Raw genomic sequence first — 15352 nt, 5'->3', positions numbered from 1 at the left:
CTGCGATTTTCATGTTAACATGCAGCACAAACCCAACTAACCACACTCCCCCACCCTTCTCCCCACACACCCAATTCTCTGGGATGATCGCTTCACCCCTCTCTCCACCGCATGGGTAACAGCGGGGATGATTTCTGTTCAGCCACAGACAAACAGCCCAGCACGAACGGCCACCTCTGAATGTCCCCTTAATAAAATTCCCCTATTTCAACCCGGTGACCATGAATGATATCACACTCCTGAGGATAACAAAGAGAGATAAAGAACGGATGTTGCTTGAATGCCAGCAAACACCAGGACCACACACTGCCATGCTTTCTTATGCAATGATTCCAGACTATGTGCTGCTGGCCTGCCGTGGTAAAGTGTCCTACCATGGAGGACGGAATAAGGCTGCCCTCCCCAGAAACCTTTTGCAAAGGCTTTGGGAGTACATCCAGGAGAGCTTCATTGGGATGTGCCTGGAGGATTTCCGCTCCATCCCCAGATACGTTAACAGACCTTTCCAGTAGCTGTACTGGCCGCGAATGCATCCCAAGTCTTCAGGGCAGATTAATCATTAAATACGCTTGCTTTTAAACCGTGTATTATATTTACAAAGGTACACTCACCAGAGGTCCCTTCTCCACCTTCTAGGTCCGGGAGCCCACCTTCAGTGGGTTGGGAGGGTACTAGATCCAGGTTGAAAAACAGTTCCTCGCTGTCAGGGAAAAGGGTTTCTCCACTTGCTTGCTGTGCTTCAACCTCCTCCTCATCTTCCTCGTCCCCAATATCCGCATCCCTATTGCGTGAGAGTCCATTGACGGAGTCCATGCACAGGGCTGGGGTAGTTATAGGGGCACTCCCTAGAATGGCATGCAGCTCATCATAGAAGTGGCATGTCTGGGGCTCTGACCCGGAGCAGCCGTTTGACTCTCTGATTCTTTGGTAGGCTTGCCTGAGCTCCTTAAGTTTCACGCGGCACTGCTGCGGGTCCCTGTTATAGCCTCTGTCCTTCATGCCCTTGGAAATTTTTTCAAATATTTTGGCATTTCGTCTCTTCTCCCCACACAGCAATCAGATCCAGTACCTCCTATTCGGTCCATGCTGGAGCTCTTTTGCGATTGTGGGACTGCATAGTCACCTCTGCTGAAGAGCTCTGCATGGTCACCTGTGCTGATCAGCTCGCCACGCTGGCCAAACAGGAAATGAAATTCAAAAGTTCGCAGGGCTTTTCCTGTCTACCTGGCCAGTGTATCTGAATTGAGAGTGCTGTCCAGAGCGGTCACAATGGAGCACTCTGGGATAGCTCCCGGAGGCCAGTACCGTCAAAATGCGTCCGCACTACCCCAAATTGGACCCAGCAAGGTCGATTTCAGCGCTAATCCACTCGTCAGGGAGGAGTACAGAAACCGGTTTTAAGAGCTCTTAAAGTCAGAAAAAATGGCTTCGAATTTTGGACGGGTGCAGGGCTAAATCAATCTAACGCTGCTAAACTCGTAGTGTAGACCAGGGCTTAGAAGTAGCGCTGATTATGCTATATTGGCTGTAGCATATCTGCAGCTATAGCAGGTTGTACTATGGTTCTCTGCGCGTTGCCCAGCTAAATAAGGCTCTATTGGGTCAAGCTGTGGATGGGAGTCGAACAGAAAGTGCGCGTGGCTCAAATAGAGGTAGTTCTTTTTGCTCTGTCAGGACTGAGTCGGGGTGCTGCTGCTGGAGGCAGCATAAAGCCTGAGAGCCTTTTCCTGTCGGGCATTACAGGGCCTGCAGTACCCATGACAAAGTCAGGGTCATTAGCACCACTGGCCTGGCCAAAGTCTAGTCACAGGGCCTCTTGGGTTCCCCTGCAGTGTCAGCTGGGCTCAGTGTTCTCATTGGCTTCCCTGGCCTGGTGTGTGAACCACAGGGTGACCAGATGTCCCGATTTTATAGGGACAGTCCCCACTTTTGGGTCTTTTTCTTCTCTAGGCTCCTATTACCCCCCACCCCCGGCCCAACTTTTCGCATTTGCTGCCTCGTCACCCTCGTTGCACAGTCCCACCCCGAGGCCAGGTGAGGCGCTCCCAGCGTGTGTCTGCCTCTCTCTCCAGGGCTGTGGGATCCTTAAGGACGAACGGGGTCGCTTGAAACTCGGCGGGCCGGATCCCCTCCGAGGAGGAGCTCCACGGCCTGGGGCGGGGGCTGCGCTGGGGCAGGCGGGGCGGGACGGCCCCTCCTCCCCTTCCCCGCGGCCCGGCACCTCCCCTGGGTTGCCGGGCTGAGGAGCCGGCTGCGCGCCTCCCGCGTGCCTTTACCGCTGCCCTTCCCGGTGCCCCGGGAGCCTGGAGGCGCGGGGCGAGCCGGCCCGGCCCGGCAGCGGCGTCTTTTCTACTCCCCTCCACAATGCCCGGCCCCCGGGGCACCCACCTCCCCGGTCGCCGACGTCGTGACTCTCCCCAGGCAGCCCCCCATGTATGTGCCCGCCTCCACGCGCACAGAGCGGGCTCTGCAGCCCCCCGCGGGGCAGGAGCGACGGGCCCCCTCCCCGCACCTGGCCGAGGAGAGCACCTGCTCTGATGCGTGAGTCTGAGAGTTTCTAGCTCCTCTTAACCCCCCACCCCCCTGCAACGAGAATTGGCTGTTTCAGGTTCCCCTCCGTTTGGGAGGCGCCCCCTGCCTCGGACCCTTCTCCCGGGGCGGGGGGCAGATAAACTCTGCTGCGGCTCTACATACTTGGTTTTTTTTTTTTCCCCCTACAGCGGTGGTGGTGGACTGTTTGGAAACTCCCTGCACCTCGCCCTGGGTGGAGGATAAAGAATTGTACAGGCTTTCTCTAGCTGGGCAAACACAATTTTAAACAAGAAGCACCGAAACTGTTCTTTTTAATGTATGTGTGTGTGTGTGGGGGGGTGTATTTTAATTGAAAAACACACTGGCTGCTCAGATGGAGATGACGGAGGGTTGACAATTTTTGCAGAGTTCATGGAAAGTTCAGCTCACCAGTTTATCTGGGTTAAAAGATTTAAAAGAGTGGTAAAAATAAGGCTGCGATCCTGCATCTAGCTCTATGCAGGCACAGGGATCTGTCTAGACTCTATGTGGAACCAGTTACAGGACAGGATTGGGACCTAAATGTCCTCCCAGTGTTACTAACAGCACAGGGAATTAACTTCAGGTAGTAGTTTATTAAAATAGAAAGAGAGTTAAAATCTGACTTGCTTTTCTACATTAATGCTCTGTTTACTTCTTGTGTTTCATTCAGTTTGTTGCACTTACCCGTTCTAAGAACATAAGAATGGCTGTACTGGGTCAGACCAATGGCCCATCTAGCTCAGTATTCTGTTTTCTGATAGTGGCTAGTGCCAGGTGCTTCAGAGAACAGAACAGGACAATTATGGAGTGATGATCCATGCCTTGTTGTCCATACTCAGTTTCTGACCGTCAGAGATTTAGGGCATGGGGATACATCCCTGAACATCTTGGTTAATAGCCATTGATGGACCTGTCCTCTTATTCTTTTTTTAACCCAGTTATACTTTTATACTTTTGGTCTAATTCTTTTGATGACTATTGCAGTGCTCCATACATTTTCACAGAGGAATTAGCAGTGCTTTCTTGACTCTCCTGCATTAGCACAGGGCAGTAATGTTTGGGTTGCAAATACTGTAGGTAGAAGTTTGCATGATGATAGAAATATCTCCTAAATAAATTACTGAACCTGCATTTGGGGCCTGACTGGCACTTTTTGAAGTGACAGGCAGATGTAACCACAATTTGCAAATTTCTTGCTACAGATAATTTTTCTGGAAAAATGTAAATGATGATTATTTTATAGTCCTGTTGACAGCATCCTAGAAACACCTCCGCTCTCTAAAAGGCAGTGCATTAAAAGCATTTTTGCTTTGTTGTTTGGCATTTTGTGGTGACACAGCTGAGTGCCTCACTGAATGATTTTTAAAAATTAAAAACAATCCTCTGGAAAGATCCTGTTTGTAATGGGATCCTACTGGCGCTTGGTAAATGCAGGGACTTCTTGCAAGAAGATCTGGTAGCAAGATGCCAAATTATGGATCTGTTCAACTACTTGTTTCACAGAAGGCCATATGTCCTCAGCAAGCCTGTTTGATTGTGTATTTTATTTTTGGGTTGGGGTGGTGAGAGGGGATGGGATGGGATGTGAGCAAACCTACTGATAAAGCTGCGTACAATCAGTCAGCATGGGGGAAGGGAGAGAGAGAAGCTGATGTGCCTTTCAGTGTTGAACCATCATTATTGTTCTACTTCTAAGTAATGGGAACACTGCAAAGCACTTGGCACCCAAGCCTGAAAGAGGCTGAGCATCTTAACTCCCAGAGAAGTCAAGTGGAGTTGAAGGGAGCTTAGCACCTCAGACCACTTGACCCTTTGCATATTTCAGAGAATGCAGTTTAATTTTTTTTCTAGGTGCCTTTGCTTAGGTCTGAATTTTCCATTGCAGATAGTTTGCAGACTAAAAGGGGCTGAGGAGTTGCCTGCCACTGAATATGTTGCCCGTAGGAAATTAGATCCCAGGTAACTCAGCTGTCTGTTAGGAGCTGTAAGTATTGTATTACAGCTGGCATTTCTTGCAACCTTTGTGTTTCTCCTCCATCACCTTATACATACTGTATAACTGCATTTTGTATGTATCTTTCATACATACCCCGGCACTATACAGTTAGCCCCAGATCCTCAGAGGTTCTTAGGTGCTTAAATGCCTTTGAGGATCTGGACTTGAGCCTGGGTGCTTATGTTCTAATGCAACAAGAAGATACGAATTTGATGCGAGAATCACTGGGGGAAGTTCTATGGTTTGCATTATGCTGGAGGTCAGATTAGTTGAGCATTATCACCCCTTCTGACTCTCAGATCTATGTACTTGACTTTACTGTCACAAAAAAATGTTTACTCCTATTAGGCCAACATAACTATGGTGGAACAAGCTGGACTCCATTCTGCCTCCTGCATCAGCAACACAACTATTAGCTAAATTCCACAGCTGCCCTGCCCTGAAAAGAGATGTTACACTTCCTAGGGTTATCAACCATCCTGAAATTTGTGCCATCTGATTTTTGTAGCAGTTCTGCTTTGATCAGCTCCAGGAGTAATTAAGGAGATTTGAGTATGTTTGGAATGCTAGGGTGCTATTGTGAGGGATCTCATGAAAACAGTAGCTCTACCTTTAAGCCTGGCTAGAGCATCCTTAGAGCACTGTTCGGCTCTGAAAAGTGACTTATCTAAAAACAACCCTTTCTTTCTCCACAGCTCGTCCTCTTGAGCATATAGCTGCTGACTTTTGTGATTAATTACATTGTATTTTTAATTAATTGTCCCCCTGCACCTGCAGTGTGAGCTAGATGCCTATTGTTGTTTTATAAATCAAATAAATAATCAGGTTTTACTGCCTTTTACTCCTGTGAGCCCTACAGAAACAGCATAGCTAAGGGGGGGGGGGAGCTGTAGGCTATCCTTCCTTGTGCATCATTGCATAATTGTTTACCATGCTCTGGTGACACCTGTGCAAACTCGTTGAAGGCAATGGCAATAGGTGTCACAGGGGAGGCGTAAGTGATCCTGCAGAATCTTTACTGCTGCTGATGGAGGTGACAAGGAAAGAGCCCAGCATGACCCTCAGATCCCAGGGTCAGTTGGCGGAGCTCATATTTAGAAACCCCTCATTTCACTTGCAGACTGAGCATATTTGGTATGGAAATCACTGAGAGACTATAAAGCAGAGCCCCACAGTGCCATTTTAGAATCGCTTTTTTGAGTAGACCTGCACTTTAAACGCTCGTTAGCATTGGCAGCCTGTGATATGCAGGAGGTCAGACTAGATGATCCCTTCTGGCCTTAAACTTTATGAATGTATGACACTCTGACTTGTCCTTGCATGGCCCATCACCATATACCTGGGCATTGGACAAAGGATGAAGAAGCAGTAATTGAGAGCTGTGCCCAGTGGCACAGAGATGAGCAACCATTCAACAGCCAAGCAAGTCCTGTCCCTGGGCCAATGCAGATGAAATCTCGAAACAGTGGGAAAGGACATCACAGGGAACCTCAAATGTCTTGGAAGGTAAAAGAGGAAAAATGGTTGTCCAGGGATATCAAACCTAGATTTATTGAGGCATGATGAGTATATGCCAGTATGCCCCTGATATTACATCCCAGTGTGAGGAGAATGGTCCACAGCACGCTGATTTAGTGCTATAGTGGATAAGTGCAAATGTCAGACTGTCATGATACAACATCATGACATGTCTTTGTCCTGCAAGACAATAGAGCACAGGTGGCTGCCCTCAGTAGCTTTGACTCTCATGAGTAGAGCATTCAGGGGTTTGTCTATGGAGAAGTTTAAATATTCATGAGAATGGAGAAGAGAGATGCCTGGTCCAGAGTCTGAATCTGCTGAAATATTCATTGTCCTCAGTGATGCTTATCTGATATTGGAGTAGGGAAGCACAAAGCAGCAGGGAGTGGCTCCTCTATTGGGCAGTGGGGAGCAGGTGGCAGGATGTAGAAACTGTAGTTAAATATTTCAAAAGCTTCGCAGGCTCAGGGGGCTGGTGCTAGAGTAGCTCATCCTTCACTCTAGGGGATTGCTTGGGATCCAGGCTGGGCTAGCGGGGTTGAAAAGTGATGATCATTTCAGGGGTGTTTGGTGATCTCTCTGAAATGAGTCTGGGGGGAGGGAGTTTCAGTCCAGTTCCCAGTGGATAAGTGTCCCCAAAACCGCCATCACAGCTGGACCGCTGGTAGGCATTCTCAGCGAAGAAGATAAGGACTTACAGGCACAGGGACTGACGTGTGCTGGTACCGAGAGGTCTGATGGAGACACATTGGTGGGTGGTAGTGTTGTGGTTTGCTCTGTTGCTGTTTGTGGCTAAACAGAGGCTACAGATTTTCTTTTTAAAATAATAAAAGGTCTGTATTTCATTTCATTATTCCATTAAAATGTAAGACTGTCTCCGTGGGGGAGGGGGTTGTTTCCTCCTCCCAGAGTTCCTCTGCATCCATGCTGGGTAACGTACTGATGTTTGTGCACCCTTATGCCCTCCGCTTGATGGGGATAGGGTATGCATGAGTGTGTGCATGCATGTATTCTTGTTCTCTGTTCTGTGCGCTGAAGTCAGGGTTTGGAGGTCAGATGAATCCGTCATGATGGTAAGTTTCCCAGCCTCATGGCATTGCACTGGCACGACGTAACCTTTAATCACAACATTGTGTTTCAGCAACGTGCCCGGCAGCGGTGTGATGGGTCATGACGAGAGGCGACTCGTGGGAGGGGCATGAAGGGTCAAGTGCCCCTTCAGCAGGGAGAGGAAGGGGCAGGACCGGAGCCTCTTCCAGCCATGGTACCTGGGACCCTGCCCGGTGCAGCGCAGCGGTTGACCGGGAGAGCACCTGGCTGCGGCAGAAGCAGGCCGCCCCCTGGAGACCGCAGGGCCCCTGGACTGGGAGCAGGGCGGGGAGAAGTCACCTAGGGAGGTCACGTGCCCTCCCGCACAGTGACAACATTTGAACAATCACATTCGATCTTGGCGGTGCAGTAATCTTAGTAGGTTAGTTTGCTCTTGGTATCTGTATTGATTGAGGCCTGAAAAAAGCCAATAAGCCCCAACATAGCTCAAGTGGTATTAACCTGGGTTTGGGGGCAGTGATCACGATTCCCTTCCCCACTGCACAGGTGATTCAGCTGAAAACAGTGACATCTTGGTGGAGATGGCTATAGCCCGCCCTGAGGTCACGAGATCTGGTGTCATGGCCTGCAGCCTTTCAAGCAAAGTTGGGTCAGGGCTGCTTCTTAATTGTCCAGCTTGTTTTCAGTTGAATAATATGCAGTTCTCCCTGCCCTCAGCCATTTAGGGTCCAGCCTCTGCAGCAGGGGTGGGCAAACTATGGCCCAGGGGCCACATCCGGCCCTTCAGCCATTTTAATCCGGCCCTCAAGCTCCCGCTGACTGGGGAGCGGGGTCTGGGGCTTGCCCCACTACGTACGTGCTGTGGCTCCATGCAGCTCCCGGAAGCAGCGGCATGTCCCCCCTCTGGCTCCTATGTGTAGGGGCAGCCAGGGGGCTCCACACACTGCCTTCGCTCCAAGCGCCACTCCCACAGCTCCCATTGGCAGGGAACCATGGCCAATGGGAGCAGCAGGGGCAGCACACCGAGCCGCCTGGCTGCACCTCCATGTAGGGGCTGGAGTGGGGACATGACGCTGCTTCTGGGAGCTGCTTGAGGTAAGCGCCACCTGGAGCCTGTATCCCTGCCTCGCTCCTGCGCCCCAGCCCTGATCCCTCTCCCGCTCTCCGAACCACTTGGTCCCAACCTGGAGCACCCTCCTGCACCTCCAACCCCTCAGCCCCACCCTAGATCCCATACCCCCAGCCAGAACCTTCAACCGCCTCCTGCCCCAGCTCAGAGCAGCTTCCCACACCCTGAACTTCTCATTTCTGGCCCCACCCCAGAGCCCGTACCCCCAGCCAGAGCCCTCACTCACCCCAACCCCCAATTCCATGAGCATTCATGGTCCTCCATACAATTTCCATACCCATATGTGGCCCTTGGGCCAAAAGGTTTGCCCACCTCTGCTCTGCAACAACAGTGATCCCAAGCCCCTGGCCTGAATGCTGCAGTAAAACAGGCCCCTGGTCTGTGAACTGGTTTCAGGGGGTCTGGCTGGCGTTAGACTCACAAGGGCCCAGGGCAGAAAGCTGAAGTCCCGCCATACAGGACTGCAGCCTGGGGCCCTGAGCTCCAGCACCTGGGGCTGAAGCGTGAACAACTTAACTTTGTGACGCCCCTTGTGGCGTGGGCCCGCAGGCAATTTCCCTGCTTCCTACTCCTTAATGCCAGCCGTAGATTTTATATGGAGGAAAACAATTGTTGTGTTACAGGTGGGCCATGGAGTTTTTATAGCATGTTGGGGTGGGGTGGGGGGCTCAGAAAGAAGCAGTTGAGAACCCCTCCGCTAAGCAACTCTTTCAGTAGAGCCGCTCTAGGTAAGATCTCTTGCTGTTTCACTTTCTGCATGTGAAGCGCCTGCCTGATACTTAGGGAAAGTGCTGTAAGCTCTGCCAAGCTTGACGCCTGGAGCTGTGGATTATCTCAGCATGATGGGAAAAGAGAATCCAAACACTGGGGGCTGCATTGCTTCCCTGTTGTTTTTGGAAGGCAGAGCTGTTTACAGTTTGTTTTCTTCATTTAGTCCATGCTGTGGACTTATACATGGCATTCAGCAATCCCCACAGGAGGGTTCACTATGGGGAGGGGTTGTTTAGAGGGTATGGAATTGCTTAGAGTCAGTTACAGAGCCAGGGACTCTTGTTCTCTCCATCCAATAAATTCTTGTCATGTCATTATCAGCTTCAGCAAGTCTTTGCGCCGAATCTCCTTTTGCTGTAAATTTCGTTTCCCAGTTTTCTTTCTTTGGGAATCTATGGAATCTATCCATCTGTCTCTGTGTATTTCTAATGTGCCTATCACTATACCACCACTAGGATTAGGCAAATATCCTGCAAGGTGCAAAGAGCGAGAGATTTGGGTGCTTAGCGCCTTGTAGAATTATCTTCCTGGTTCAGAAAACGTGAGCGCTTTTTTGGTGCATATAAATATCCTTTATTGCTGAATATAAACAGTAGATCATGGAGTGATAAAGGACCTGGACTATCTAGGTCTTATTCATTCTAGAACTTAATAATAGTGATAATTTTATATTTTAATGCTAATTAAAATATGATCACTTTTTTACATTAATACCTTTTGCTGCAGTGAGTGAAGCCAAACGCAGCTGGGCTTCCCTCACTATGAAAATTGGCTAAAAGCAGAATGAAATTGACCAGCATGCTTTCACTTTCCCAAGCTGAGCAAAATGCAAAGAACAAACAAGCGGCATCAGTGGCAAGAAATTAGATTTTTAAAAAAATAATTGTTTTAATAAACTTGGGTATTAGCAGCAAAATGAGTAAGACATTTAAAAATTGAAAGAGGTCCCCTGGGCCTATTTATGTGGAAATATCTCCCACCAGAGGGTAACTCGGTGACTTCCCCTCACTGCATTTCTTGTAAAGTCAGAGTGAAGGGTTTGCGGCTCTCTGGTGTTTGTAGGGAATGAGACCTCTCCAGTGTTGCCAACTCTTGGGATATCTGGTGATGTTTTTCCTCTTTCAGTCTCCGCTCCTGGAATCATGGAGATTCTCCAGCTTTTATTTTTAAAACAATGTAAGTGGTTGCAGAGAAAAGCTTGAAAACATGAACCTTGAAGGTTTAAATATCAGAAGGCAAACTTAAAAAAAAAACCCTGTAATGTATTATTTAAAAACACATCTTGTGATTTTTAAGTCAGTCTCATGGTTGTTGCAGGCCCTGACTCATGACTTGTGAGTGGTTGGCAATACCGCAGTGGATCCTGGGAATCAAAAGAGAAAGGATCCCTCTGGGTTTGTTGTGATTTTTGCCAGATCAGAAACCTAGTGAAAAACCTGAAACCTGGCCTGAGGGTTTTATTAAATGAAATGTAAAACCCATATTCTTGTGATTCACATTGTAGGCATAGTTACTGCAATCTTCCATTGTTCTGTACTGTTTCCTTAGACATTAAATACACTCTTTCCAAGTTACTTGCTTTTTTAGCATCCAATTAAAGTTTTAACTAAATCAGTCTGACTGTGCTAAAAACTTGTTTGATGCTGACCTAGCTGGACAGGAATGCAGGTCTTTTAAAAATTGACACAATTCCAAATTCAGCTGTTCACTCTTCTGAGATTTTTAGGTCCTCAGTTTTCTACCTTTTGACTCATTGAACTTCTTCACAAACACAGATCAAATCTGGATCTTCTATTTTAAATGCTAAAAAAGAGCATGGAACCAGCCAGGATTCATGATTTTTTGTCTTGTCTGGACTCTTGTATTTTGTATCATAACTTTTTTAAATAGTTGTTTTTATTTTTGCCTCTTTGTGTGGTTCTACAACATAATTACAGATTGATCCTTGATTTTGGGTGGTTTTAAAGGCAAAAAGAGACTGTTCTTTAATGAAGTTGAGAGCTTTGATACAGCCTGGAACAGGGATTTAAATGATCATTCCAGCTGTTCTTTGATGAGAATGAGGGCACTGAAAAAGTCTTATTTGCAGAATCTTCATATTCATCATAGTTTTGTTCTTCTACTTTGGTAGACAAAGTTTTGTTCAATGATGCCTTTGATTTTGAAGAATCCAAAGAAATATTTCTGGCAGATTTCATGAGTATGAATCTTTTCTATCTTACACTTATGAACTTTTACATTAGAAGAATTTGGTGTTCATTATTTCAGGCCACTTAGTCACTCGTTTCCCATCAATTTTAGGCACGCTGAATTAGATACATTCAGACGCTGATGTTTGGTAATAACTAAATGCTAATCCATTTGCTGTATTGAGCAGCAGCTTTCACATGTACTACAGTTAAGGCTGAGAAACTGCAGTCTAGTGAATTCAACACTGAAGACTGAGGAAAAAAAAACAAACAAAGAAAGGTAAGCGAACTGGTTTAATGTAAAACTCACATTCCCAGATGCCCTGATCATCTTCCAGAACTGTCTAGATGCTAGTTGACTGAGCCCTCCTAACAATCTGTGACTCCTCTCACAAAATCCAATGCTTGTTGAATCCACCCACAAGCTACACTCCTCTCCCCAACCGGTAATGACTTCACTCGTTTCCCTTCCCCTCTAGATTATTGTTTCCTAACAAGCCTAATGGGCATAACCAAAAAGACATTCTTGTCACTTTCGGAGAACTTCTTAGGCCTGGTCTACACTATGAGTTGAGTTTGAATTTAGCAGCGTTATCTCGTTTTAACCCTGCACCCCTCCACACAATGAAGCCCTTTTTTTCGACTTAAAGGCTCTTAAAATAGATTTCTTTATTCTACCCCCGACGAGGGGATTAGCGCTGAAATCGGCCTTGCCGGGTTGAATTTAGGGTACCGTGGATCCAATTCGATGGTATTGGCCTCCGGTAGTTATCCCAGAGTGCTCAGTTGTGACCGCTTTGGTCAGTGCTCTCAACTCAGATGCACTGGCCAGGTAGACAGGAAAAGCCCCGTGAACTTTTGAATCTCATTTCCTGTTTGGCCAGCGTGGTGAGCTCACCTGCATAGGTCACCATGCAGAGCTCATCATCACAGGAGACCATGTAGTCCCAGAATTGCCAAAGAGTTCCAGCATGGACCGAACGGGAGGTAGAGGATCTGATCGCTGTGTGGGGAGACGAGTCCATGCTGGCAGAACTCCGTTCGAAAAGATGAAATGCCAAAATATTTGAAAAAATTTCCAAGGGCATGAAGGACAGAGGCAATAACAGGGACCCGCAGCAGTGCCGTGTGAAACTTAAGGAGCTCAGGCAACCCTACCAAATGGCCACTCCAGTTCAGAGCCTCAGACATGCCGCTTCTATGATGAGCTGCATGCCACTCTAGGGAGTGCAGCCACCACTACACCAACCCTGTGCTTTGACTCTGTCCAAGGAGTGGGAGGCAACTCGAAAGCGGGTTTTGGGGGCGAGGAAGATGATAGCTTACAGCAAGGAAGCGGAGAATCCAGTTTCCCCGGCAGCCAGTATCTGTTTATCACCCTGGACCTGGACCCAGTACCCCCCAAACCAACCCAAGGCAGGCTCCCGGCCCTTGAAGGCAGAGAAGGGACCTCTGGTGAGTGTACCTTTGTAAATACTGTACATGGTTTAAAAGCAAGTGCGTTTAATGATTAATTTGTCCTGGCATTCGGGGCCAGTACAGCTACTGGAAAAGTCTGTTAATGTGTATGGGGATGGAACGGAAATCCTCCAGGCACATCCCCATGAAACTTTCCTAGATATACTCTCAAAGCCTTTGCAAAAGGTTTCTGGGGAGGGCAGCCTTATTCCGTCCTCCATGGTAGGACACTTTACCACAGCAGGCCAGCAGCACGTAGTCTGGAATCATTGCATAAGAAAGCATGGCAATGTGTGGTCCTGGTGTCTGCTGGCATTCAAGCAACATCCGTTCTTTATCTCTCTGTGTTATCCTCAGGAGTGTGATATCATTCATGGTCACCTGGTTGAAATAGGGGAATTTTATTAAGTGGACATTCAGAGGTGGCTGTTTGTCTGTGGCTGAACAGAAATCTTCCCCGCTGTTAGCCACGCGGTGGGGGGAGGGGTGAAGCAAACATCCCAGAGAATTGCGGGGGGGGGGGTTAGTTGGGTTTCTGCTGCACATGAACCTGGAAACCGCAGCCCCTCCTTTTAAATGGCCAACCCAACAGTACTTCGTATGTGAAATGGGGGCGCTGCTGTTTGCAGCTATTCCCACATGTTAAGAAGGTTAAAGAAGCCAAAAGACTGTGGCTTACCATGGCTGCCTGCAAGCCAAATTCTGCTGCCTGGCCCTTGCTGAGTGATCTCACACCAAACCGGCATACCCTCAATAAGAGGCAAAATGTGACCTTGTAATGAAAGCACATGTGCTATGTAATGTTAACAGCAAGGTTTACCATGAAAGAGTGTACCCATTGTTCTATAAAATGGGTCTTCTTAGCTACCACTCTCCCTTTTTTTCCTCCACCAGCTGCATATGTTTCTCCTTCCCAGAGGCTAGCGAAGATTAGAAGGCGAAAAAACCACACTCGTGATGAAATGTTCTGACCTCATGCTGTCCTCCCACACTGACAGAGCATAGCAAAATACGTGGAGGCAGACAATCTCAGAGTCGCAGGAAAACACAATATGACCGTGAGGAGAGGTGGCAGGCTGAAGATGGTAGGTGGCGTCAGCTTGCTGAAAGAAGGCAGGAGTCAATGCTCAGGCTGCTGGAGGATCAAACTCATATGCTCCAGCATGTGGTTGAGCTGCAGGAAAGGCAGCAGGAGCACAGACTGCCGCTATAGCCCCTGTGTAACCAACCACCCTCCTCCCCAAGTTCCATAGCCTCCTCACCCAGATGCCCAAGAACACGGTGGGGGGATCCTCTGGCCACCCAGCCACTCCACCCCAGAGGATTGTCCAAGCAACAGAAGGCTGGCATTCAATAAGTTTTAAAGTGCTGTGTGGCCATGTCCTTCCCTCCTCCACTACCCCTCCCAGGCTACCTTGGCAGTTACCCATATTTGTGTGATGAATAAATAAAGAATGCATGAACGTGAAGCAACAATGACTTAATTGCCTCTGCAAGCTGTGATCGAGGGGGAGAGAGGAGGGTGCATAGCTTATAGGAAAGTAGAGTGAAACCAGTGGAGGTTTCCATGAAGGAGAACCAAACAGAACTGTCACACCATAGCCATTCCTGAAACTGGTTTTCAAAGCTTCTCTGATGCGCACCGCGCCTCCTGTACTTTAACTGCCCTGGTGTCTGGCTGGGCATAATCAGCGGCCACGCTATTTGCCTCAACCTCTCACCCTGCCATAAATGTCTCCCCCTTACTCTCACAGATTATTGTGGAGCGCACAGCAAGCAGTAATAACAATGGGAATATTGGTTTTGCTAAGGTCTAACTGAGTCAGTAAACTGCGCCAGCACACTTTTAAACATCCAAGTGCAAATTCTACCACTATTCTGCACTTGCTCAGCCTATAGTTGAAGAGCTCTTGACTACTGTCCAGGGTGCCTGTGTATGGCTTCATGAGCCATGGCATTAAGGGGTAGGCTGCATCCAAGGGTAGCTATAGGCATTTCAGCATCCCCAACGGTTATTTTCTGGTCTGGAAAGTAAGTCTCTTGCTGCAGCTGTTTCTACAGACCAGAGTTCCTGAAGATGCGAGTGTCATGTACCTTTCCCAGCCATCCCACATTGATGTTGGTGAAACGTCCCTTGTGATCCACCAGTGCTTGCAGTACCATTGAAAAGTACCCCCTTTCGGTTTATGTACTCGCTGCCTTGGTGCTCCGGTGCCAAGACAGGGATATGGGTTCCATCTATCGCCCCACCACAGTTAGGTAATCCCATTGCAGCAAAGCCATCTACTATGACCTGCACATTTCCCAGAGTCACTACCCTTAGAATCATAGAATATCAGGGTTGGAAGGGACCTCAGGAGGTCATCTAGTCCAACCCCCTGCTCAAAGCAGGGCCAATCCCCAATTAAATGATCCCAGCCAGGGCTTTGTCAAGCCTGACCTTAAAAACTTCTAAGGAAGGAGATTCTACCACCTCCCTAGGTAAAGCATTCCAGTGTTTCACCACCCTCCTAGTGAAAAAGTTTCCTAATATCCAACCTAAACCTCCCCCACTGCAACTTGAGACCATTACTCCTTGTCCTGTCCTCTTCCACCACTGAGAATAGTCTAGAACCATCCTCTCTGGAACCACCTCTCAGGTAGTTGAAAGCAGCTATCAAATCCCCCCTCATTCTTCTCTTCTGC

General features: G+C 48.2%; 1 protein-coding gene across 5 annotated transcripts in view; it reads left to right on the top strand.

The window, feature by feature from the left end:
* The first annotated feature begins 2029 nt into the window (after positions 1–2029).
* GPR156 (G protein-coupled receptor 156) overlaps positions 2030–15352 on the top strand; it is a 66879-nt gene continuing 53556 nt past the window's right edge. For all 5 annotated transcript variants that reach the window (XM_078848375.1, XM_078848371.1, XM_078848389.1 and 2 more), the window contains exon 1: positions 2030–2541. The gene's annotated coding sequence lies outside the window, so the exon portion shown is untranslated. The remainder of the gene's footprint in view (positions 2542–15352) is intronic.

This window comes from Lepidochelys kempii, chromosome 1, assembly GCF_965140285.1.
Source record: "Lepidochelys kempii isolate rLepKem1 chromosome 1, rLepKem1.hap1, whole genome shotgun sequence".
NCBI lineage: Eukaryota > Metazoa > Chordata > Testudines > Cheloniidae > Lepidochelys > Lepidochelys kempii.
Note: the sequence above shows the minus strand (reverse complement) of the source record. Positions and strands in the feature narration are given on the sequence as shown.